This window comes from Mustela lutreola, chromosome 2 (assembly GCF_030435805.1).
Source record: "Mustela lutreola isolate mMusLut2 chromosome 2, mMusLut2.pri, whole genome shotgun sequence".
Taxonomy (NCBI): Eukaryota; Metazoa; Chordata; class Mammalia; order Carnivora; family Mustelidae; genus Mustela; species Mustela lutreola.
In genome coordinates, this window is record NC_081291.1 from 198586001 (window position 1) to 198613431 (window position 27431).

At 36.5% G+C, this 27431-nt stretch overlaps 1 pseudogene; it reads right to left on the minus strand.

Moving 5' to 3' along the window:
• Positions 1 to 1133: 1133 nt before the first annotated feature.
• Positions 1134 to 27431, minus strand: part of LOC131825669 (nuclear ubiquitous casein and cyclin-dependent kinase substrate 1-like) — a 47078-nt pseudogene continuing 20780 nt past the window's right edge.

Here is a 27431-nt window from a genome sequence, read left to right on the forward strand (position 1 = left end):
CAGAAGATAGACAGTTGTGATGGCTGCACAATAATGTGAATGTACTTAATGCCATTGAACTGTGCATTTCAAAATGGTTAAAATGGTGAATTTATCATATGTATATTTTGCCGCCATAAAAAATAAAGCATTCAACATCATAAAAAAAAAAACTTCCTTAAAGTCCGTAGCAGGATAAAAGGATATGACTCTTTAAGAAAACACACACACACTGAAACAAGGTCAGATAACACCATCCCCTACCCTGCCCCCAAGGTAAAAAATATGAATACTTTTAGTAATAATTTGGAATTCATCTTTATCTCCTACTTTATCTCCTACCTATCTCTCCTACCTTCATCTCCACCCCATCATTGAAAGTTTAATATCATGATTTTTTTTTTTTTACACATCTACACTTGTGTAAGTAGATATATGAACTTGGATTAGATGACAACCGATTTTTTTTTTAAGTCCATGTAGAGAAAGAAGCAATCATTTTTAACTAAAATCCTTCTATGTTTTTTTATTGCTATTCAACTTGTTACCACTTAGAAAAAAGCAAAATTTCCATACTGTTCAACTCAAATCTTACTGTTCTATGACTGTGGTATACCTTCCATTAAAAAGATGAAGCAGTCAATCGAGTGATTATTTTGACATGGCTTTCATTGGGAAGGAGGGGCGGTGAGTGGCAAAGAGAAGACCACAGACAAAAAGATAATTAAACATGCAGTTTTTCTTAAAAAAGAGAGAGATAGAGGGAGGGAGATGTTATTTCCAAGAAAAGGAAAAAAGCATCGAAAGCCCATGAGTCAAGCCATAGCCAAAATCATATTCTATCTTAACAAGTAGATTTTCTACCCCCCCCCCTTTTTTTCTTCTTCTTTTTTTAAATAAAATCTCTCTCTAATCATTTGAATGTCCCAATCTTGGTTTCAGCTCAGGCCATGATCTCAGGGTCATGAGTTGGAGTGGGCTCCACACTCTACCCATGAGGATGCTTGAGAATTTCTCTCCCTCTCCCTTGGCTCCTCCCACTCGTGCTCTCTCTCTCCCTCTAAAATAAATAAACAAACCTTTAAAAATAAATTTTAAAAAATAAATAAATAAATAAACAGAATAAAATTTCTTCCCAAACCATCATCACTTTTTTAATCCTCCCCAGACTGGGCTTTATCTTCAGACACTACATCCTCTGATTTCTGAGGTGGATGGCTTGCAGAGATTTTCTTTTCTGGGGGGCTAGCTGATTCCTCCTCTTCTTTGAGATGAATCTTATCCTTTGATGTCTCTGAATTTTTGGGGTGACCCTATTTTCTCTTTGTCTTTCATAGGGCTTGGCATCACTGCAGCTTTTAGCCTGCTTTTGGGCATTTTCTTTTCTCTCAGGTTTGGACTTTCTTATTTCATTTATAGGTTATTTTACTCTTACTTTTAAATTTTTGTGTGTGTTATGTTAGTCACCATACCAGAATGTCATTAGTTTTTGATGTAGTGTTCCAAGATTCATTGTTTATGTGTAAAACCCAGTGCTCCATGCAATACGTGCCCTCCTTAATAACCATCACCAGGCCAACTTGTCCCCCCCATCCACTCTCCTCTAAAACCCGCAGTTTGGTGAGCCTCTCATGGTTCATCTCCCCCTCCAACTCCCCCGCCTTCATTCTTCTCTTCCTTCTCCTTATGTCATCCATCTTATTCCTTATGTTCCACAAGTAAGTGAAGCCATATGACAATTGACATTCTCTGCTTGACTTATTTCACTCAGCATAATCTCCTCCAGTCCTATCCATGTTGATGCAAAAGTTGGGTATTCATTCTTTCTGATGGCTGAATAATGTTCCATTATATATATGGACCACATCTTCTTTATCCATTCATCTGTTGAAGGGCATCTCTGTTTTTTCCATAGTTTGGTGATTGTGGACATTGCTAATATGAACAATGGGGTGCATGTGGCCCTTCTTTTCACTGCATCTGTATCTTTGGCTAAATACCCAGTAATACAATTACCGGATCATAGGGAAGCTCTATTTTTAATTTTTTGAGGAACATTCACACAGTTTTCCAAAGTGGTTGCACCATTTGCATTTCTACCACTATTGTAAGAGAGTTCCCCTTTCTCCACATCCTCTCCAAACTTGTTTCTTGTCTTGTTAATTTTTGCCATTTTAAATGGCACAAGTTGGTATCTCAATGTGGTTTTGATTTGATTCTCCCTGAAGGCTAATGGTGATGAACATTTTTTTCATGTGTCTGTTGGCCATTTGTATGTCTTCACTGAAGAAGTGTTTGTTCATGTCTTCTGCCCATTTTTTGACTTGATTATTTATTTCTGGGGTGTTGAGTTTGAGAAGTTCTTTATAGATTTTGGATATCAAAAATGGATGAAAGACTTCAATGTGAGAAAGGAATCCATTAAAATCCTAGAGGAGAACATAGGCAATAACCTCTTTGATATCAGCCACAGCAAGACTTCTTTCAAGACACATCTCCAAGGAAAAGGAAACAAAAGCAAAAATGAACTTTTGGAACTTCATCAAGTTAAAAAGCTTCTGCACAGGTTTGGGCTTCTTAACCATCTTTTTTTTTTTTTTTTCTTTTTTGAGCTGTCACAGTCATTTCCATCATTATCTCCCACTAAGAAATCATCCTTGCTGCCAGAATCTTCCCCCTGGAATGATGTCTCATCCTCCTCTTCTTGTTCTTCTCCACTGCCCACATCTTCCATGAGCATCTCTCAAAAGCTGCTTTTGAGGTTGCCTGCCTTGCTGGAGCACATTTTTATGGGCTTCTTTCTCATCTTTGCTCTCTTCTACTGAGTGAGAATCACCCTTGGTTTTCATATATTTTTCTTCTGAGTCCTCACCATCTTCCTGTGAACTCTTTTCCAGATCATCTCTTATTTTTAGCTTCTCTGGGAGATGATTGAATTTTCTTAGCTGGAAGGCCTCAAAATCTGCAATAATTTTCTTGGCATCATTAAATTCCTGACTCCAAATAATCAATGACCTTTTTATTTCTGATAGGCTGAGACACAGTCACTGTTGAAACAGGATTGAATCAAGAAATCAAAGACCAGAAATCACCTCACTCTAACCTCCATACACTCAGTGTACTCTCCTCAACTTTGGCCCGTGGGGTTGCTGCTGAATCTTGACCTGCTGGCTTCTCAAAATCCACATCTTCTTGGTTCAGGGCCCCTTAATCAGATGAGCCCCCTCACAACCCACCCCCATACCCTATTCTCTCATGTCTTCAAAATGGATGACTCAAACTAGCCCTCATAATTATATTAAATGCTAGTGGACTAGACATTCCAATTAATAGATAGATATATCCAATCTACCAGGAACAGAGAAAAATGTTCAATCTCTAAAATGGCACCATTGAAAGAAGAGACCAAACAGCCACTTACTGTCAATTTCACATTAGATTGCCCCCCGTTCACCCTGACAGTGATTCATCGTGACTAGTGTTGACATATATTTGGATTATTTTCTGCTTCATAGGACTTTAACCAGCTCCAATATCCAAGTATTTAGAGAGCATTACATTTTCAAACATAAACAGTGCCCAAAACCAAAGGACTAAATTTATAGCATGGTATGGGTACACAGCAATGGAATCCACTGGTCTTAATGCATGCACAACCCCCAGAAGCTGCCAAACTGATCTTTCAATATAGTGGCTTATTGAGGTTGCAACCTGAGGCACAAGTTCAGCTATGTCACTATGTGCAGATGAGTACCACCCTCAAGGATATAATATACACTCTTTTTTTTTAAAGATTTTATTTATTTATTTGACAGAGAGAGATCACAAGTAGGCAGAAAGGCAGGCAGAGTGAGAGGGGAGAAGCAGGCTCGCCGCTGAGCAGAGAGCCGGATATGGGACTCCATCCCAGGACCTTGGGATCATGACCCAAGCTGAAGGCAGAGGCTTTAATCCACTGAGCCACCCAGGCGCCCCTAATATACACTTTTTTTTTCCTAATATACACTTTTAATTGGCACCGAATGTATGTGCTATGTCTTCAGTTAATAGAAATTATGGGTCTAGAAATCAAGATGCAAAAGTGAGAGTGTCTACCTGTTTACCATCACTTTTCTTAACCCATGTTTCTAGTCCTTGCAATACTAACCTCAGTAAAGGTCTTCGGAAATCCTGGTTTTCCAAGTAGTTAACTCTTCTAATTGGTGCCAGCAAGGGTCTTGAAAGGGTTCTATTCAAAGCCCCCTCTCCAGCCAAACTTATAGATAAAACTTTTAGGTGTTTGTACTTGACCCTAACTCTGTTCTTCTAGGTTATGGTGCCCACGTTCTCGGAAAATAGACCACGGCTACAGAATGTACTTTCCTCCAGTTGGACCACAAACCACATTGAGGACAAGCCCTTGACAGAGCACCTCGAAAAACGGGTCACCTCCTTCTCTACCTGGCCAAGAGTTGGCCCCCTACCCCAAGGGTGTAGCTATAACCCTCTCATATCTTTAAAACCCCTTAAAAGGCCCAGCATAACAGAAACTCAGAGCCAACATCTCTCTTGATGTCCAGTCCCTCTCCTCTTTCAGAGAATGAATAAACTCCATCCTGCTTGTTGCTCCAGTCTTGGTGCAATTCTTTACCATCCCTGTCACCCTAACAAGTCTCAATAGATTGTATTCTCTGGCTGTTGCCTGAGAACTTTGAACTCAAGCACCCAAGAGAAGCAGAAACATGGAGGAGTCACAGACCTGAGGGATAGTGTCCCTGATTATCGCAAGAAGCTAGAACTACTGTTACGTAATGGAGGAACAAATTTAGCACTCAGATGGCACACCTCAGCATTTTTTGGTGCCCCATTTGTGCAAATAAATAAGCATAGCAGCCACATCCAAAGAATGGAATCGTGATCAGGCTCTCAGTACCCTCAGATATGAATGAGGTTCTTCATCGTGCCACTAAGTAAACTTTCTAAATGAGTTTAATTTCTAGCCAAAGGTGAGGGGAATCTTGAATGGCTAAAAGAGGATGGAGATGATGAGTATCAGTTGTGGCCAAGAGACTGGCTTCAGTGGGAGAGACAATAGCTTATCTCAATAAACTTCCTATGACACATTTGCTCTGGGAAATAAGGTCCAACAGAGTTCTAATGAATCTGTTTCTAGAAACTTTGTGAAGTTAAGTGGATTCAAAGGATGAACTACAGTGGATGCAGTCCTGTACAACCCAGAACACCAGCCTTTGGTACTGAAACTCTCCTAGCATTGTTAGGAGATAGCTGTCAACTAGAGAGGGCAAACGTACTCAAGGCTACATGTCCCCCTAGTACAACCTCAAACCAACTGATTGATAATGGCCTTAAAAGTTCAGTCACTTTGCTCCAGTTCAGAACAACTTTGAAGGTCTATCCCAGACTTTGACATTCCCATCAGATGAACAGGTACCTTTGTGGTAACTGCATTTTAACCCAACTGCTCCTTCTAACTAATCCCTATTCCACTGCTTTTACCATAGGTAGGTATTTATCCCAAGAGAATGCTCTTCAATAAACATTCTGCAAGTTAATCTGTCTCAGAGTTTGGATCTGTAACTCCTACATACAGAAAAATACAAAAGTTTTGAAGAAAATAAAATAAAGAATACATAAGTAAGTGAAAATATATATTAAATTGACAGATTGTGAGGATCTATATTGCTAAGGTGTTCCATAGTATCCTTTGGATCAAGTGATTCCATTAAATTTTTCTTGCGGTTTTTCTATAGAACTTGGTAAAAAGATTCTAAATTATATATGTAAATAATAAGTATATAGATGGTCTAAAATGATCCTGACAAAGACGAGTTTGGAGGATTTATATTATATGACTTCAAGACTTAGAATAAGATGCATCAATCAAGACAATTTAGGTTTGTATAAGGATGAACAAATAAATTAAATGAAACTAAAGATACTTAGACCTATTACATATACTCAATTAATTTTCAACAAAGACATTAAATGCAATACAGTGGATAATAAAAATCTTCTTGCCTAAAGATGCTAAAATAGGCAATATTCATAAGGAAAAAAGAGAACATTGATCCCTAACCACTACTTTTAAAAGGATCACTTGAGATGGATTGTAGATCTAAAAATACTCACCCAAATCATAAAGCTTAAGGAAGAAATTGTTGGAGAATTTCCCCAACCCCTTTAACTTTCTTAGAACACAAAATGCATGAACCACCAAAAGAAAAAAAAAAAAAAGATAAATTGAATTCCATCAAAATTAAAACAGTTGCTCATCCAAAAACACCTGTTTAAAAAAAAAAAAAAAAAAAGCTAAAAGGTGAGCCACAGCTTAGGGAAGATATTCAGAACACTTTGTATCTGGCAAAAGAATTATATCCAGAATATATAAAGATCTCCTACAATTAATTAACAACAATAAAAGAACCACAAATTTTTAAATGAATATGACTTGAATAAACACCATACAAAGGAAAATAGAGAAGATATACAAAAGGCAAATAAGCATTTATAAAGTTCTCTGTATCATTAGCCATCAAAGAAGTGCAATTTCAAAACACAGTGAGTCATCGCCTCACTAACTAGAATGGTTATAATTAGAATGTTTGACAATCTGAAATACTGGTGTTTTGGAAGAACCAACATTCTCATACATTGCTGGTAGAAAACTGGCTATGTCTTAAAAAGTTAAACATAGATCTAGCCTTTAATTTAGCAGTCCCATTCCTTGGTATTTGCTCAAATAAATATATGTCAAACAAAAGATTTATTTAAAAATATTCCCGGGACCTTTATTCATAATGGCTCAAAGCTAGAAACAATACAGATATTCATCAAAAGTAAAATAGATAACCAAATGGTGTATTTGTACAATGGAATACTATTCAGTAATAAAAAGAACAATCGAAGAACTTGAATGATTCCACTTAAGAACTTGGATGATTCCAAAAAATATTCTCCATTTATGTGAATTTTTGTAACAGACAAAACTGATGTCATGATAGCAATTAGACAATACTTGCCTCTGAGTGTTTAATTGACTCAGGAAGGAAGGGAAGAAACTTCCTGGAGTGTCGAAAATATTCTATCTTCATAGGGGCATAGGTAGCACAGGCACATGCATTTGTCACATACTCTACACTTAAGATGAGTTTATTTCCTTGCATAAAAATTATACCTCATAAAAATTTAATAGGAGATAGAATTAAATGTCAGGAAGCCACATTGGAATATTTCTGGGAAGGTCAAAGCCAAATTATAAATGGGTTGTTTTTAATGACCTATAACTTAGTGTGGTCTTCTTTTCCTCCTTATAAAATGTTTCATTTCTTCTTGTCAGCCAGTAGATAACTGGTGAGCATCCACTATATACGAAACACCGTAATCTCAGGTTTCCTATGTCTGATAGCTCCTCGCAGATAGCTAGTTAATTAAGTTACATATGGCTTGAACTTAATATGCTTCATTTTCTTTATCATTTGTAAGAACATTATGAAAATTAACATGGAAGAAAAAAATCAACTGTTGAACATAATTCCATCAGTGATACAACAAACAGCTGGGGAGATGTTTTTTGTTTGGGAAATTCCTAGCCCCTCGTGAAATAAGTGAAGTCATATTCTTCAAATTGAATCTTCTTCAATTCTCAAAGAGTTTAATGAAAGCACAAAAACAAAATAAGAGTTGTTGAGGGTAGAGTTTTACTTCGCTATCATGGTGAGTATGCCTTGCTGGAAGTTTAAGCATCGTGGGAAGAGCTTGAAAAATATGTAGATTTTGAGTCCCTAGCTTGAAAACTACTTTAGTATGACTATGCCACCAGGTTCTTAAAATAGGATTACAAAAAACCTAGGTGTTAGACATAAATACAGAAAAAAAAAATGTGGAAAAAAAATGGACTATTTGGAAGATTGTTACAGATTGTGTCCCTGCAAACTTCGTATGTTTAAACTTAACACCAAATGTGGAAGTATTTGGAGGTGAGGCTTCTGGAAGGTGGTTAGGGCTTTAAGGTAGAGTCCTGGTGAACACAATTAATCCTTATAAAAGAGACCATAGTAAGATCCGTTTCCCCCTTCCTACCACACAGGGACACAGATATTGAAAAGACAGCCATAGATGCACCGGGAAGCAGAACCTCACCAGCGAATCTGCCGGTGCCTTGATCTTGGACTTCCCAGCCTCTGGAACTGGGAGAAATAAGTTTCTGTTCTGTTACAGCAGCATGAGTAGGTTAAGAGAGAGATAATCACAGACAAAAACCATGGCTGTGTGAATTTTTCTTCTCCCAGGATTTACACCTCCCTCTTGGTTCTCGTTTGTCTGTATGTCAGTCTCCAGGGACACCATATTGTCTCCTTGCTGCAAGACCCAGAAATGTACAAAAACTCCTTTTCTGTTTTGCTCTTTGGTTAACAAAGAAAAGCTAAAATTTTAAATAACCTTACCAAGAACTAAGGAGAAAGTAAAGGAAACTAAAGAAAGTGCAAAATCAGAAAAGGCTCATTCTAATAAAATACAGATTTCTGACTCAAACATAGTTAAATTGAAGCCACAAGTTAACTGGTCCAATTTACCAACATTCAGAGCAGGGTTTTGTTCACTTCCTCCAACACATTCTACTGATTAGAGATTCATCTAGGTTTGGGGGGAAAAAAAAAAAAGAACTCCTTTTAAATTTATGAATTATTACTTATGGAAGTTAAGTCTATTATAGATTTTAATTGGACATTCTTTTTTTGTTGTTATGTACAGTTGTTTTTTTGTTTTTGTTTTCTCTAATACAAAGCTGAGCTAACTGGCGAGGAACAGGGTTAAACAGACAATTTTGCAGCAAAAAAAACACAGTAGGGAAACAGGTCAGAGTCTAAGCTTTTGGCAACTCCTTGCATGCCTATGCTGTAGGCCTGAAGTGCCCTATAAAAAGCAACTCGTCCTTTTTTCACTCAGAGTCTTTCTTTAGTCCCCTGTTTAAAGACTCTCCCTCTCTTCTCCTGGCTTTTAATTCTCTTTGTATGGCTTCTTCGGAACAGTGACTGAGTTGGTCAGTCTGTGACTTGGCTGTAAATTACTCCCCTGTAAGTTTCCTCTCATTTGATTGGCTTCAATCTCTCTAGTCTGGCCTCTTCCCTGATCTTGGCCTAGAGTCCAAAAACACTGCACTATAGCTTACTCTGTGCTGAGGGGCTCCTCCTTGTCTGAAAATTGACTCAGATGCATGAGGAGATGAAATACAGAACTTTGTATGAGCAAATCGCTATCAGGGCACAGAGTATGAGGAAGGGTTGTGTGGGGGTGATTCAAAGTTGAAAAGGAATAAAGAAAGGGAAGTGAGAGACTGTTAGAATTTTGTCTGACCCTGGGAGTTACATCAGCTCATGACACACATCAAATCATTTTGGTTTCTCTGATGACGTGAACCGGAAGTTTCTGACCTCGGGGATGTCTGAGTTATCTTGGTTCCCCACACACCTCCCTGCATTTCGTCTATCAACTCTCTCCCCTTCCTGGGCTTTAATCCTTGGCTTTCTGCTCTTTTCTCCGAGCTCTATTTAAATCACCCTCCGTGTATACATTTTCAAATTCTGTCCCTATGTTTTCAATTTCTAACACTGTAGTGTATGCTCAGCACACTTCCTCCCACTCTCTATTTTCCTTGAAAACAAATGTCACTTGACCTATGGTTCCCAATAGCTACCTTCCTCCTGCTGATAGAATTATTTGCTGACAAATTTATTGGAAAGACAAGAATTATTTGCTGACAAAATTATTTGAAAGATTTTACATCCAAAGCATATGTTTTCTTTCTGTAGTTTTTTACATACCGCCATCTGGTTTCTATTCCTGCTTTATCTCCCTCTACATTCTCTCTTAGACCTCTTTGCTGCATTAAAAACAAGAAAAGACTGACTGAAGACCAGGAAAATCTTTGAGTAAATTTCCTTAAACCAAGTGGAGCTGGGATATATTAGAAAAAACGTAGTACTAATAAAGCTAGGTTTGAACTGGAAAGCTGTCCCCCTCCCAATCCAAGTTAGCATGACTTCACTGAAGTCTTTCCACATCCCAGATGCTTTATTTAAATGCTAGAGAAGTAAAGGTGAGGGGGAAAATGTTTGTTTAATTCTTAGATGATAATTGAATTCTTGAAAAGAATTCAAGAAATTATTATGTGTATTTTATCTGGTTGAACTTGAGCTCTAAAACTCCATTTGCAAGGACCTAATAGAAATATCTTTGCCACAATCTCAGTATGTACAAAACTGAACTCATTAGCCCCCCTTCAACTGTTCCTGAAAATTGCATTTTATGCTTTACTAATGCAACTCCTTATCACATTTTTATCTCTTTCTTACATCCTTTCAAGTATAAGCAGTCACCAGCTACATTTTCTGAGATCTGAGTACTACACTGGTAATGTTTCTCCTGGAATTGATTTATTAAGATTTGCTTTTTAAGCCTACATAAGAATAATGTAGCATCATTAATGTTGGAAAGTTGAAATTTAAGGTTGAGATCCTTGGGAAATACAAAGTGGGATATTTCATGTTAAAAGAGAAATGATCCACCCATGAAAAAGATTTAAAAATTGTGAAACTTCCTGAACCTAACAAAAGAGGAAATTAACATTTTGACAATCATCATGGGAACTATAGCACACTTTTCCAGAAATCAGCATATAAAATAAACCAAAATTTATAAGACAAGGGAGAATTTAAGTAACATAAAAAATAAACACTACTTCATTCAAAAGGCAATACATGTTCAGTTGAAATGCACATACAATATTTACCAAAAAATGACCACATATAAAATCATGAAAGAAGGCTCCAAAAGTAAAAATTAAGAAAATTATTTTATGCATGCAAGTTATATTCACTACTAAAGCAAAAAAATAGTTAAAATTCAACAAACTTTCAATAAAAGAAACAAAAAACCAAAAATCTTCTGGCAAACTAGGAAGATAATAGAATTTTTTTCTTTCTGATAGTGATTATTTACTGGAAGTCCAAGATGCACATCGTGCCAGAAACAGCTAATGGAAGTTATTTTACACCTTCCTACTAAAATCAGAAACAGGATTATAACTTCAACTACTACTACTCTCTACCATTATATTAAAGGTCTTAGCCAATGCAATAAAATAAGAAAAGAAATGAAATTGAAAAGATAAGTTTTATATATTATTAATATATATGAGAGGGGAAAACTAATATCCTTATAATAGTTAGAACCAATAACTGAGTTTAGTAATAAAGGAGGATTAGAATATAACATATAAATAACAATAGCTTTTCTAAATCCTGCCAATATGATATAAAAATAATCATGTTCACAGTAATAATAAACAGTATAAAGTGCTTAAGAGCATACTTCTTAAAAAAGATTAGTATTCAACTATGACAGCAGAAAAATTTCAGAGTAAATTTTCAGAAAACAAAATTTAAAAAATATTAAAATTTCTGAAATTAAAAATTCAAACATGACCAACAAAAGTAAAACTGGATTAAATTAAAAGATTTCACTTAACAACAAAAATATTAGATAAGAACAGACTCAGGGAAAATAAGAAAAGACTTAGGTAAAATATAAAAAATGAAAAAGAAGTATATTTAGGGATAGAAGAGAGATTGAAAAATTGAAGGAAGATATTTTGACTTCTAAAGAGAAAATTATGAAAGTATACAAAATGGAATAATTACTCCTGAAAAAATAAAGAGCTATAACATCTTCATTGATGGCAAATCTCAACATAGTTTTTTTTTACTAATATAAAAATGTCTTCAAAATACAAATTAATAAAATGAATATCCAACATGATTTAATAGAATTTTGCAGGCTTATTCTAAATTTCATATAAAAAATTAATTTTTAGAAACCTGAAGATGAATAAAAAGGATAATCTATCCTACCATAGTCAAATATACTTTTAAAATAACTGTGGTATTTGTGCACGGATAGTAAAATCTTAAACTAAATAAAACATTCAGTGAGACTCACAATGAAGTATTTTAAAAAGATGGTATTTCATATCAGTGAAGAAACATTGTTCCATAAATGTTCTTGAAAATTAGCTGAATATTTGGGCAAATAAGTTAGCTCTCAACTCAGACTCATCACAAATTTAAATTTTAGGTGGATTCAAGGAAAACATAAAACAAGTTATTATAAAATAGAAGATAATGCTTTCTTGAGTGTTGGCTAGGGTATATAAGACAAAAAAGGAAAAGTTATAAATAAAAATATTGACACATAGAGTAAACCAGAATTAATAGCATGAATTCCACCAATATAGCATTAATAAAGTTAAATAATAAGTAGAGACGAAGGAAGAATATTTGTAATATTTACCATGCTAAAATTTCAAAAATGGCAGCCCTCAAACTATCTGTAACAAAGAGCCTTTTTTCCTATTTTTAATCTTTAAAAAACAATACATTATCGAATACAATACAAATGAATTATCAGGAAAATAAAATTTTAAAAATATATAAAGTGTAAGTCTTTTTCTTAAATGATATTGAGTAGTCATAAAATTACTCAGCCCAATGTCTCAACCTACCAGTTCGTAGACCAGAAATAAATCACTAGTAGAATAGCACAGGTCTAGAGATGGCACTCTAAACTGAGCAGACCTTGTGATGTCCTACTGATTAGAATGAAAATGGAAAAAGACCAACTCAAAAATGATTCAAGAGTATTAACATGGAAGTCACAGAAAACATAAGTGTACATAAAAATATACAAATAGTTCTGGTAATCAGGACCTTGAAAATTAAATCAATAAGACCTTTTAAAGTTTTGATAATATCAAGTGTTGAAATCAGGAACTATTTGATACTATCTCTTAAAATTAACCAGATAGTACCAAACCAAAACACAGTAACACACTTAATATTTAATTTATATTATAGTTTGATGGAAAACTTCCATATTTCCTCCAGGAAACATACAAAGATGCCGTTTTGTGATTGTTTATAAAAGCAATAAATTGAAGGGGAAAAAAACACAAAAGTTCTTAATAGGGGACTATGAAATATTTATACATATTTACTATGTATAACAGGTTACATATTAAATATGTAATATTTAATTATATATTAAGTATTAATTCATGGAAAATGGAGTAAAACTTGTTAGATTACATTGACACTTTTATCTTTGAGAATAAAAACAAAATCTCCATATTCTATAGTAAATAGTAGGTATAAATAGAAAAAATACTAGTGGCATACATTTCAAACTCATGAAGGTAGTGATGTCAGGTGGAGATGTGAACTGAGGGGAAAAAAAATCAAGCTTGAGAAGGTAATGATCAAGGGGCAATTCATTTTTATAATAATGTTTTTCTATTCAAAAGAAGAATATTCTTGTGTAGTATTTGTATGGCTGGGTAACTGTACCTTTTAACAAGCTTTCCAGGTATGAAAACCCGTGGTTATTCCAAAGGAACACTGACAAATATTTTAAATACTTTGTTCATCCTGTTCACTGTTCCTCCTCAGGTCAAGGAAGGTTCTTCAGAGAGGTAGCAAACTGGAATTTCTAACTCTTGACCTTATTCTGATACTTGCTGATGGCTTATCTGTCTTTTAAAAATGGACATGCGGGGGCGCCTGGGTGGCTCAGTGGATTAAGCCGCTGCCTTCGGCTCAGGTCATGATCTCGGGGTCTTGGGATCGAGTCCCGCATCGGGCTCTCTGCTCAGCAGGGAGCCTGCTTCCCTCTCTCTCTCTCTCTCTCTCTGGCTTCCTCTCTGTCTACTTGTGATTTAAAAAAAAAAAAAAAAAAATGGACATGAGCACCTGATCGTAGAGCATACCACAGGTACAAATTTCTAGCTAAATAATAAATTGATAAGCAAATAATTCCACCAAATATTTTAAATGGGCATATTGAAAAGTGCACAAAATCCATTTCATGGTTTCTGGCAAACTAAGTACACATTATCATACTTGTAGAATGATTTCACAGGTAAGATGGGTAAATCTTCTTACACAAGCAATTTATTATTGTTTAAAAGTAAGAGCACAGTTCCATCTCAGAATGACAATTGCCAAATTAGTAAACTTACAAAGCGACTAACCCAGGATTTCTTTCTTTCTTTTATTTTTAGCTTCATTGAGGTACAATTGAAAAGTAAAAGTTGTATATGCTTATGGTGTAAAACATGATGTTTTCATATATGTGTATGTTCTGAAATGATCATCACAATCAAGCTAATTAACATGTCCATCCTATCTATTGATATTTTAACTCCCTGTGTTCTTTGTAGGATTCCTTTACATAACATTCCATAGCTGTCTTTAAAACTGATTGTCATGAAATATGTTATTTTTATCATTAACATGTATTGACCAAGTGCTATGGGAGAGAAAAAAAATTGACAATGTAGAGAAATAATAAAATAGATAAGATAAATTCATGAGCAAATGCTGTAATACTTCACAGAGTAAAGAAAGAAATCAATTCATATGTAAGCAGCAGAGAAGATTTTATGTTGTTTTGAAAGGGAAAAATAAAAACATAAACAAGATAAATGTAATTCTAATAATATAATAAACAAAAAACATGGATTGCAACAAAGGATAGGGAAAATGTAATATTAAATTTGTGGGCAACTTATAATGTGAGGAAATGGGCAGCACAGTAAATAATAAATAATAAATAAATTGTAAGATATAGTATATAATAAAGAAAAGATATAAAAACTTCTTAAAGGAATCATTGTGAAATGAGACCAACTCACTGAGGTACACAGAAATTCATTCAGGTACAGTCACCACCCAGACATTCTTGACAAACATGTAATTGGACCAACTGTAAAGCTGGAGGATTATATTGAAGATGTCATCCTAACTTAAACTAACACTAGAGACATTATACATATTTATTAGTGCTATCACAGCCCTTCACTATTACACTACTAGTTATTTCAATTCCATTCAACAAATAGAAATATTAACAATATTAATAAAAAGCACCATCTATTTTATTTTTTGTATATACCTGACACTGTAATAAATAGTTCAAATGCTCATTTAATTCTCATAAAAAATAAAGGTAGAAATTAATATCCTGAAATCATATGGCTAGTAAGCAATAGAGATATGAATCATTCAGGGTTTTTTTTATCCAAATCTTATTTTTAATTACATTTGGATACCTCCTAGTTTTATGAATGTTTATACAACACTATACAGCATTACTGTCTTTAAAGTAATTAGTTATATGGTATGTTCCCAGTCCTGAGTGTACTTACGAATTTTGAGAATTAATAGCCCTACCTTCAATGGTATACACACACTGATACTTCAAATTTTATGATTAAAAGAACTTGAAGACAAAAATGCTGGTCTTTGTCTTCTCCCCAATCTCTATCATAAGATGGGATGATAATAATTTTTCATCAATTCAAAGGAGTGCCAGAAAGAGCAGGAAAAATCCTAGGGACTAGAGGAATTCAGAAAGGGAAAAGTTAAAATAATCTTAAATGTTTTGTGAAGGCTATACACAAATGGGAAACCTACAGAAACTATTCACTACCAGCAGTTAGTTGTATTTTGAGAATTCATAACGCTTCTTTCTTCTTTGCTGCATTAGTTTCCTAAAACTTCTATAACAAAGAATCACAAGCTGGTGGCAGGGTTGGGGGTGCTGCTTAAACAACATAAGTTTATTCTTTGGCAGTGCTGGGGGTCAAAATCTAAAATCAAGATGTCAGCAGGGTTGGTTCTTTTTAAAACCTGTAGGAGAGAATCCTTCCTTGTTTCTTCTAGCTTCTGGTGTTTGCCATTCATCCTTGATGTTCCTTGCCTTGTACCCATCTCTGCTTCCATCTTCATGTGGTCTTCTCCTCTGTGTTTGTAGCTCTGTCCAAATTTCCCTCTTCTTGTAAGGACACCAGCTGTATTGGATTCAGGGTCCACCCTAATGAATTCATTTTAATGAGGTCACATCAGCAAACACCACATTTCCAAATAAGGTCATATTATGAGGTAGTGGGAGTTGGGGCTTTAACATATTTTTTTGGCGGGACACAATTCAACCCACAATATTCACCCCTTTATATTTAATCTTTATCCTAACCCTATTGATTCTGGCTTTGAAGAGTTCTTTGACCCTTCTTCCCAACTTCAACTCTACTGCATTCTCCTGGTCCACTTAAGCCACTGGAATAACCCCTGACCAGGTCTGCCTCCTTCCACTATTCCACCATCCAGTCCATTCTGATATATTAACCCATCATCTTTCAACATGTCAATATGATGTCTCACCACCATCACCATCATCCCCCAAAACCCCTTCATTGGTTTTCTTTTACACTTAAGCTAAAATCCAAACTCTTTATTGGATCTACAACTCTTTGCATCTCCTGGCCTCCAGCTGCCTCTTTCACATGATCTTTAACCCATTCTTTTCCTTGATTTTAAAAAAAATTGACAAGTATAATTTTCCCAAATGTCCCTTTATTACTTTTAGTTTTTAAAATTCAACACAATTTCTCTTTCTTTTCTTCTTTCTTTATTCTTTCTTTCCTTCATAGTCATTTTTTTCAAAAATCTACTGATTTTTTTGTATTGCTCTGAAATCCAGTTTCTTGAATTTTAACCAGGATAATTCCATTTCATGCTTGAGTCCTTAACTCAAATGTCACTTTCTCAGACTGCTCTCCACTGACTCAGTCTAAATTAGCCTGCTATCCTTCCATTTAAATCCAATTCTTTTCCCACACAGTTTTCATCATAAATAGCACAATATATATTTGCACATTTGTTTTGGTGCTTACTTTTCTTTTAACACCTGTACCCACTCTCCTGAGAGCTATAGAGATATAGAGAGTTACTTTTTTATTTCCAGAACTTAGCACAGTACTCACCAGGAAGCAGGTGTTCAGTAAACATGTATTGACTAATTAGATACTGAATAAAATAAGGATGGAAAATAAGAGAGGACCCCAAAGCAAAAAATGACTATGAAGGAAGGAAAGAATAAAGAAAGAAGGAAAGAAAAATTGTGTTGAATTTTAAAAAATAAAAGTAATAAAGGGACATTTGGAAAAATTATACTTGTCAATTTTTTTTTAAATCAAGGAAAATATTTTGTAGGTACACATGCCAGGTCATCATTCTATAATTACCTTTTTACAGAATTATGAGAACAGATTAGCATTTTAGAATCTTTTTTCTAAGCACATAACTGTCACTATTATATCATATATTAATGCAATTTAATATTCAAATTAAAAAACATGGGTTGCCTTATTTGCATTATACTCTCTCACAATATAACAAATGGTATTTTCTATTCTCCACAAACCTTTCTTGAACCACTGAAAGAATTTCACTTCTCTTGGATGTGAGGTGAGGCCAGTGGTTTCTAGAAAGATTTAAAAAAAACAACAATGACAACAAAAATAAAAGTGAAAATGAACTTTTGAGACTTCATCAAGATCAAAATCTTCTGCTCAGCAAAGGAAACAGTTAACAGAACAAAGAGGCAACTCACGGAATGGGAGAAGATGACACTACAGACAAAGGGCTGATGTCCAAGATCCATAAAGAACTCCTCAAACTCAACACCGAAAAAACACATAATCATGTCAAAAAATGGACAGAAGACAGGAACAGACAATTCTCCAAAGAAGACATACAAATGGCTAACCGACACATAAAAAAATGTTCATCATCATGAGCCATCAGGGATATTCAAATCAAAACCACATTGAGATATCACCTTACACCAGTTAGAATGGCCAAAATCAACAAGACAGTAAACAACAATGTTGGAGAGGATGTGGAGAAAGGGGAACCCTCTTACACTGTTGGTGGGAATGCAAGTTGTGCAGCCACTTTGGAAAACAGTGTGGTCATTCCTCAAAAAATTAAATTAGAACTACCCTATGACCCTGCAATTGCACTACTGGGTATTTACCCCAAAGACACAGATGTAGTGAAAAGAAGGGCCATCTGTACCCCAATGTTCATAGCAGCAATGGCCACAATTCCCAAACTGTTCAAAGAGTCAAGATACCCTTCAACAGATGAATGGATAAAGAAGGTATGGTCCATATACATAATGGAATATTATTCAGCCATCAGAAAGGAAGAATACCCAACTTTTGTATCAACATGGACAGGACTAGAGGAGATTATGCTGAGTGAAATAAGTCAAGCAGAGAAATTCAATTATCATATGGTTTCACTTACTTGTGAAACATAAGGAATAAGATGGAGGACATTAGGAGAAGGAAAGGAAAAGTGAATTGGAGGAAATTGGAGGGGGAGACAATCCATGAGAGACTATGGACTCTGAGAAACAAACTGAGGGTTTTAGAGGGGAGAGTCTTGGAGGATGGGTGAGTCTGGTAGTGGGTACTAAGGAGAGCATGTATTGCATGGAGCACTGGGTATGGTGCATAATCAATGAACCCAGGAACACTGAAAAAATAAAATAAAATTAAAACAAAACAAAAAACCCCTAGAGAGTAAAAACAGAAAGCAAAGTAGCAACTTGTGTTTGTAATTTCCATGAGATAATATAAATAATGTTAATGTGCTATGTTCTTCCCACAGGCATCATTTCAAGGCTGCGAATGAGGTTCCAAGGTTGAAGAGTCAAATATTGGTTCTCTGTAGGCACATCAAGTGAGTTTTTCTTCCTCACGCTGTCTTTTTGTTATGTCTGTATCAATGTTTAGTTGCAGAGAAAAGAATCTACTCTAGCCAGTGTAACCAGAAGGGATTTACTTGAGAACATTAACTGCCACACAGGTTCATTAGAAGAGCTGGAGACCCAACTCTGGATGGAATCTTCAGGAATCACTCAGAAAGCTACATTGTGACATCAGGTTTTTAAGGGAGCTGCTGTCCCTGCCACCATCCAGAGGTGGTAAGAGCAGGAAACTGCACATGAAATCAGGAGGATGTTGCTACAGTATCTGCCAGCTCCAGGACCACACTGCATCTGCCAATATCTGCACCAGTAAAATGGATTTCTGATACCCTGACTCCCTAGCAACATGACTTAGTTTGAAATAAAACTTTTTTATTAATTATTTTTATTAACACATAATGTATTATTTGCCCCAGGGTTACAAGTCTGTGAATCATCAGGCTTACACACTTCACAGCACTCACCATTTCACATACCCTCCCCAATGTCCATAACCCAACCACCCTCTCCATCACCCCCTCCCCCCAGTAGCCCTCAGTCTGTTTTGTAAGATTAAGAGTCTCATAGGGCTTATCTCTCTCCCGATGCCATCTTGTTTCATTTTTTCCTTCCCTACCCCCCAAACCCCTCACTCTGCCTCTCAAATTCCTCATATCAGGGAGATCATATGATTGTCTTTCTCTGGTTGACTTATGAAATAAAACTTTCATGCTAGTTCATCTAATCAAAGGACTATACATTACATATAGAAATACACATGCATATATATAACTATACATATATAAATTACTTCTTGAAATATATATACACATACACACACACATGTATGTGTGTATATATATATACACATACACTCACATGCACATATATATATATCTACATATGAAATCACATCTGAAACTACAAGACCATAAATCCTGTTTAGGTCTGTAGCTTGTTGTTTATTTTTGTTTGCTTCATATGCTAAAAGGGGTGGGAATGGAATGCCTGTTGAGCAAACTCATTCACAGCGGTCATCATACAGTATATGCACCTGCTCTTGTCTACCAATGAAGAGGGATTACATAGGTGACTTATGACAAGAACAAATAAGATATGGACATTGTAGGAGATATTTGATATATTTCTGTTTTACTTTCCACAAAGTATAGGCTTTATTTTAGATATTCAAGTTGATACTTTGATATTTATAAACAGCCATTAAATTACATTATTGATTGAAATAGCAATAATTTATTGGCCTTTTAAAGAAAATATGAAGCTTTTAACGAGTTGATTTATTTTTTTTCCAAGATTTCAATTATTTATTTGACAGAGAGAGAGAGAAAGAACAAGCAGGGGGAGCAGCAGAGGGAGAGGGACGAGCAGGGTCCCCACTGAGCAGGGAGCCCGATGCTGGACTCAATGCAGGACTTGATTCCAGGACCCTGAGATCATGACCTGAGCTGAAGGCAGCTGCTTAATGACTAGGCCATGCAGGTGTCCCCGTCAGTTTAAGACAACGACACCTCAGGGGGCGCCTGGGTGGCTCAGTGGATTAAGCCGCTGCCTTTGGCTCCTTCGGCTCCGGTCATGATCTCAGGGTCTTGGGATGGAGCCCAGCATGGGGTTCTCTGCTCATCAGGGAGCCTGTCGCCCCTCTCTCTCTGCCTGACTCTCTGCCTACTTGTAATTTCTCTCTCTGTCAAATAGATAAATGGAATCTTAAAAAAAAAAAAAAAAGACAACGAAGCCTCAGTGATCACTTTGGCCAGATCACTGTCTCTTTGGAAAGCTGCCCACACTAGGGGATATTTAGCAGCCCGTGTGGCTTCTACCTACAAAATGCCGGTAGCTCCATGTTCCCTCAGGTGTGACAATAAAAACTGTCCCTAGGTATTTCCAAATATCTGCTGGGGAGAGCACAAAATTGTCCCCAGTTTTGAATCTCTGGTATAGAAGGGATCACAGAAGAGAGAGAATGCCAAATCCTGCTGTAAAAAATAGAAGCATAAAGAACATCCAGAATACAGAATTTTTATTTCTTGATCATTTTCTATTTTAAATTTTAGAAATATATTTTTCAATTTAATGTTTTTAGAAAATATTTATAGGGATGGGGCACCTGGGTGGTTTAGCTCAGGTCGTGATCTCAGGGTCCTGGGATTGAGCTCCGAATTGGGCTCTCTGATCAGCAGAACCCTGCTTCCCTCTCTCTCTCTGCCTGCCTCTCTGCCTACTTGTAATCTCTCTCTGTGTGTCAAATAAATAAAGAAAGAAAGAACAAACATTTAAAAAAAGAAGAAAATATTTATAGGGATGAACCTTATCTAAGCAATTTACATCAACAGTTATTAGCATCTGTTTGTACATTTGCTTCCTTATGTAAAGCAATTTCTCTCCATTATGAGGTGCTTTAACATAATATAAAGAGGTAAATTTTAAATAATCTTATTTTTATATGCAATATAATTTTGAACTGTGTGGCTCTCCCATTTTGTATAAATTTAAAAATAGTCTAGGTTCCCTGTTCCTTTAAATTTATTGCAATGTTTCACTTGTATTACTTAATATCAATAGTGATGATGACCTCAAGAAACTAAAATTTTCACATATAAAGATACTACTTTCTCACAAAAATAAATATAGCTATTAAAATAAAATGGCAAATACTTCTCTTATTTCTGATAAATGTGAGAGAAATACTTATTCATTAATATTGTTTTGCAATAATAGTGATAACTAGGCAAATCATATTTTTAATTCCATTTCCTGGTCATCATTGTGTTGGCCCTAAGTTAGGCTCTTGCTCCATCCTTAATGAAACAGAGAGAGTGATGGTTCTTAGATTTTCTTCTGCTTGAACTTTCTTCAGTTAGTAATCATGGCTCAAAATGGCTGGGATTTTCATGGGAGAACAGGGGCCCTAGACACACGTTGCTCCAGGAAGGGGTTCTCGAGTTCTCGACTCCCTTTACACAAGAATCTCTTTGATATTAAATACTGATGTCTAGATCTCATCCAGTGGGTATCTAATTTAATTTGTCTGGGGTGGGGCCTGGCCAGAGATGGTCTTTTAGAACTCTCTGGATTATATAATATACAGCCAGGGTTGAGAAACATTATTGGAGGAAATAGACCTCAATTCTGAGCAAATTATATGTAGTTTGGAAAAGTCCTTTGGATGATTTTCACATAACTTCTCTATGGGAATATCCTGGGAATGAGCTACCCATGAACCAAGGGTCTTTTTCTCCTCTTCTCTCTTTCTCTCTTGGCACTCCCACCCCGAAGATGGAACCCTGAATAAAAACAAGCACTTTCCAATGCAGAGTTAGAAAATTTTTGTTTGGTATAGCATGCTTTCTTTAACATCAGGATTAAATTTGGGAAGATGAGGCCTAGTGTCATTATTGACAATAAATTTCCAGAAAAGGTGTTCACAGAAAGTCTGTGGCCCTAAAGATGGACTGAGAAGGATCTTCTGACCTATATATATCCACCCAGGACTCTGGACTGCCTCTGTCTCAGTGGCCTGTGTATCTTAGACACTAAAGGTCACTCTGAGAGCCTGACCTTACCACTGCTAAACCAGCTTTCAATCCTATTTTATGTCTGCTCCAGATTACAATATGTCTTCCTTGTAGGACTGTATGGCCATAAGAAATATGATTAATATTGCTACATCTCTTTTTTCATATATGAAGCAAATAGATTAGTTACCAAAATCAGTTCCAGATTCAATAATTTACAATCCTCCTTTGCAAGATGTATTGCAAAGTGATTAATTATTATTATGATAGTTGAAACCCCAACGACATATACAAAGCTAAACTCAGAGGTTTGAGATATATCTCTGCTTTCAAAATCAAATACTCCTTCTTCTCTTCTTCTAGCTCTGTTTTGCCCTGGCATTTCCATTTCTGAGATAAGGTGATAGAGTATTATCTTTCTGTAGAGGGAAATTAATGGGCTTATTGTGAAAAGTAGAAGACAGGGAATAACAATTTAAGTAACAGAGAAAAGACAGAGGAGGAAGTGAGATCATAGGGGCCAAATGCACATCATTTTTTTTAAGATTTTATTTATTATTTATTTGACAGACAGAGATCACAAGTAGGCTGGGAGGCAGGCAGAGAGAGAGGGGGAAGCAGGCTCCCTGCTGAGCAGAGAGCCCAATATGGGGCTTGATCCCAGGACCCTGGGATCGATCATGACCCGAGCCGAAAGCAGAGGCTTTAACCCACTGAGCCACCCAGGTGCCCCTGCACATCATTTTTAAGATGGGAACCTGCAATAATGAGGTGTCAGCAAGGTCAAGTAGATAAGCACTAAACTTAGAGGGTCTGACTTTGGTTCGTAAATGGATTGCATACTCTTGGCCAGCCCCCAACCACAGAAAGCTGCCACACGTTCTCCTGCTGCTTTGACAATTCCCCTCCGCCTTTCTCCTCCTGCAGAGAGTCTTGAGTAATAACCCCAGAGCCCCTGCAAAGACGTCCCTCACCCCCACTGTGGGTAGGTGCAGTCATTCAAACTCTACACAAATTCCATGGAGAAAAAGACATGATGACAGCATTGCATTCGATCTCCTTGCTGCTAAAGAAGTTAAATCCACATAACCTATATTCATGTTCAGATTAGCTCAGATGGAAAAATGAAGACCAGTTACAGTGAATCATGCAGTAAATACACAGAAGCGCATAAATAAATAAATTCCCCGTGGGCAGAAAATTCAGAGTGGAAATAAGAATGTCTGACAAAAGTGAAAAAAAAAATTAAAATCAAAAGTTCAAACTTTGGGGGAATTGTTATGAAAGTTTTTCTGTATCTGAAGTATATCCTTGCCCCGGATAAACTAAGTGAGGGGAGGGTGCACCAGCAGCCAAGTGACAGATACAATCTAAATTTAGGGAGTTGAACACTTGTTTTGACTGACTCTTTAAAAAAAATAGACTATTTTTAAAGTTCAAAGATAAATAAGTTTTAAAAAAATCCTTTATTTTTTTTTTAATTTTTTATTTTTTATAAACATATATTTTTTATAAACATATATTTTTATCCCCAGGTCTGTGAATCACCAGGTTTACACACTTCACAGCACTCACCAAATCACATACCCTCCCCAATGTCCATAATCCCACCCCCTTCTCCCCAACCCCCTCCCCCCGGCAACCCTCAGTTTGTTTTGTGACATGGAGGCTTAAATGGGTAGAAGAATAAATGAAACAAGATGGGATTGGGAGGGAGACAAACCGAAAAAATCCTTTATTTTATCCCTCCAGTCTTGGTCTCTAATAGTAATCACTACTACAAACTGAAGTTCCAAAAATTTATATATTCCAAATATATATTTTTCTGCTAAAGGTCCCTTTTCTGGCTGTAAAGTCCACTCAGTACCAGCAAGGTTTTCTGTCACCCTGTAAATGGGTTGAAACAGTACTCCAAATTGTTAAATTTGCTGCCTTCGGAATCCAAAGCGGTCTGTCAATTACTGTGTTACTTCTGAGTGGCAGGGGGTTTGAGAAGCAATCTTTTATCTTTTACCTTAGGGAAAATGTCTCTAAGTTCTTTGAAACCGAAAAGAAACTTGTTGACTACCCTGAAAGGGAACAAAAAATTATTTTGCCTTGTATTGATAAATATTACTTGTATATATATTTCCTTTTCCCTAAGAAAGTCTCAGTTAACATTATTGGCAAGGACTTGGAGCATATTGGAGCCACCACCATGAGATCTTATATAATATGGTTTCAGAATAAAGAAAGTACTTTAAATGAAAAGTACTGTAAATGGACACACCTTTGAAGTCCACTTATGATTTCATGCATTTCACACCCAGAATCTCTCAGCCTGATATCTCAGCATGTTGTCTTCTCAAAAACACAGGTTAGCATTATTCACAATAGCCAAGATATAGAAACAATTTAACTGTCCACTGACAAATACATCAGTAAATAAAAGGTGGCATATAGAGGTACACAAACATGTAGATCTTCCTTTTCATGGGGTTGTAGCCCAATCAACCCATCATAAATGGAGAAGATTGTAAGTTGAAAATGCATTGAATACACCTAAACTACCAAACAAATACCTTAGCTCAACCTATCTTAAATATCCTTAGAACACTTATATTTGCCTACAGTTGGGCAAAATCATGGAATACAAAGCCCATTTTGTAATGAACTATTCGATATCTATGTCATTTATTGAATGCTGTACTGAAAGTGAAAAGCAGAATGGTTGTGTAGGTACAGAAGAGTTGCAAGTGTATGGGCTGTTCACTCTCACTGTCACGTGGCTCTCTGGGAGTGGTGGTACGCTCCCACCAGCCAGCATCATGAGATAGGATCCTTTCACATATCGCCAGCCCAAAAGATCAAAATCCAAAACTGAACTACGGTTTCTACTAAATGTGTTTTGCTCTTACACCATCATAAAGCTGAAAAATATTAAGTCAGGGACCCTAGAATATTATTCATCTGTAAAAAGGAAGAAAATCCTGCCATGTGTGACAACATGGATGGAAATTATGGCATTATGCTAAGTAAAATCAGTCAGACAGAAAAAGACAAATATATATCACTTATATGAGGAATCTAAAAACATTGAACTCACAGAAACAGAGAGAGGAACGTGGGTGTCAGGAGCTAAGGGGGAGAGATTAGTCGAAAGGTACAAACTTTCAGTTACAAGATAATTGATTTCTGGGGATCTAATGCACAGTGTGGTAACTATAGCTAGCAATCCTATATTGCATATTTGAAATTTGCTGTGAGTATGGAGCTATAATGTTCTCACCATAACAACGGCAACAAAATAGTAATACTGTGATGTGAAGACTATGTTAAGTAACTTTACTGTGATAAGCATTTTGCAACATATATGTGTATCAAATTATCACACAATATACCTTAAATTTACATGTTAATATGTTAACTATATCTCAATAAAGCTGGGAAACACACACACACACACACGTAAGGCTCTGGCATAGAGATAATAACCCGAGAAGAAAAGAAGATAAAAGGACATCTTCCAAGTTGTGAAATATAACTTAAATCAGTGATCACAATATGGTGCTGTGTCTCTAGTAGGTAAAATATGTAAGTGTAGACGCCAAGTAGAAGCAGAAGTAGTACTATTTAACATCATTTCCACTGAACCTTTGGGAAAAATTTCCTCCCGTCTTTGTAAATGTAAACTCTGCACATCCAGAGATCCTCATACCTGGGACACAATAAGAGTATTAACAAACCTTATGCTATGGCTGCCACAAAGTTAGTTTGTGCTCCTTGCTCTAAGAGACCAGCAGACAGAAAGAGGAGTCACCATCCTAGTGGGAAGAACTAATGCTAACAGTCAAGAGGAGTTAGGTCTTCCGGGTGCTTCCAGGTCACTTTTAATGCTAATGGCACAAAAAAAGAATCACAGTATAAAAAGCATTTGGTAACCAGTGGCTCGGATGGCTCCCGATGACAGGTCTGGGCCACCCCTCCAGGTAAGACACTTCTATAGCAGACATGTTAGCCAAGAGTGAGAGCAATACAGAATCAATCCTTGAAGTGGGTATGATGATCATCACTTATGGACTCTAGATCAACAGCTTCATTTACGGTTGTGACTCATCCAACTAACTTTTCTTTTTTAACTTTTCCTAGGAAATTTGACCAACCATGGTCTTCAAGAAGCATATCCCAAATGGGGTGCATTTGCTCTAAAAACTAAGCTGATTCGGGATGCCTGGGTGGCTCAGTCAGTTAAGCCTCTGCCTTTGGCTCAGGTCATCTTCCCAGGGTCCTGGGATCGAGTTCCACATTGGCGCCTTGCTCAGCCGGCTCTCCCTCTGCCTGCCATTCCCTCTGCTTATGCATGCTCTCTCTCTTTTTCTTAAACCTTAATAAAAGAAAGAAAGAGAGAAAGCAAGAAAAAAAGGAAGAAAGAGAAAGAAAGAAAGAGAGAGAGAGAGAGAGAGAAAGAAAGAAAGAAAGAAAGAAAGAAAGAAAGAAGAAAGGAAAGGGAGAAAAAGAAAGGAAAGGGAGAAAACAAAAAGAAAAGAAAAAAGAAAACATAAAAGCCAACTTTGAGCAATGCAAGATGACTACAGTGGATGGTATGGTGTATCACCCAGATCCCTCACCAGGGCCAAATAAAAGCTGGGGATGACACTATAAAAGCTGGGATGGCAGCTGCTGATAGTTTTAGCTCTACTTCAACCTAGGAACTGCCCTCAGCTACATGGACTTCCCTCACCTAAATTTCAAGTTCCCTTTCAAGGAAGGCCATGACCAATGACTAAGAATTGCAGAAATACTATCCTCCTCCCCACTCTGCCACATTTTGGGGTACCTCAAAAGGACTATCTCAGGTCAGAGTTTTCTGTAATATCAATTAGGGTTTCAGTTACAATCCCACTGCAGGTCAGATTCTTCTCCTTCCTAAATCTTCCTTATTCACTTCCTCACTCCCTCAGAGAATAGCGCCCAATCACTCTCGTCTCCCTGGCCTCCAGCCATGCTCTGAGCGCACCCAGCCTGCGACCGGTTCAAGGTAAGCCCGAGCTGAGAGCTCACTCCTCGGTTCTGTCTCTGTAGCCGGCTTCCCCATTCTAATACCTGTAAGCTCTGCGACACTCAGACACCCCCAATCCTTCTGTGACCCTGTGGGACCTGAGGCCACACTGACCCCCTGTGGGTTTCACCCCAGTTTAGCCTCTGGAGTGATGACCCTCAGCAGAACAGACTTTTAAAAGTCCTGATTTTGTGCTCCGTTCACATTCATTCTCAGTAGATCTTAGAACT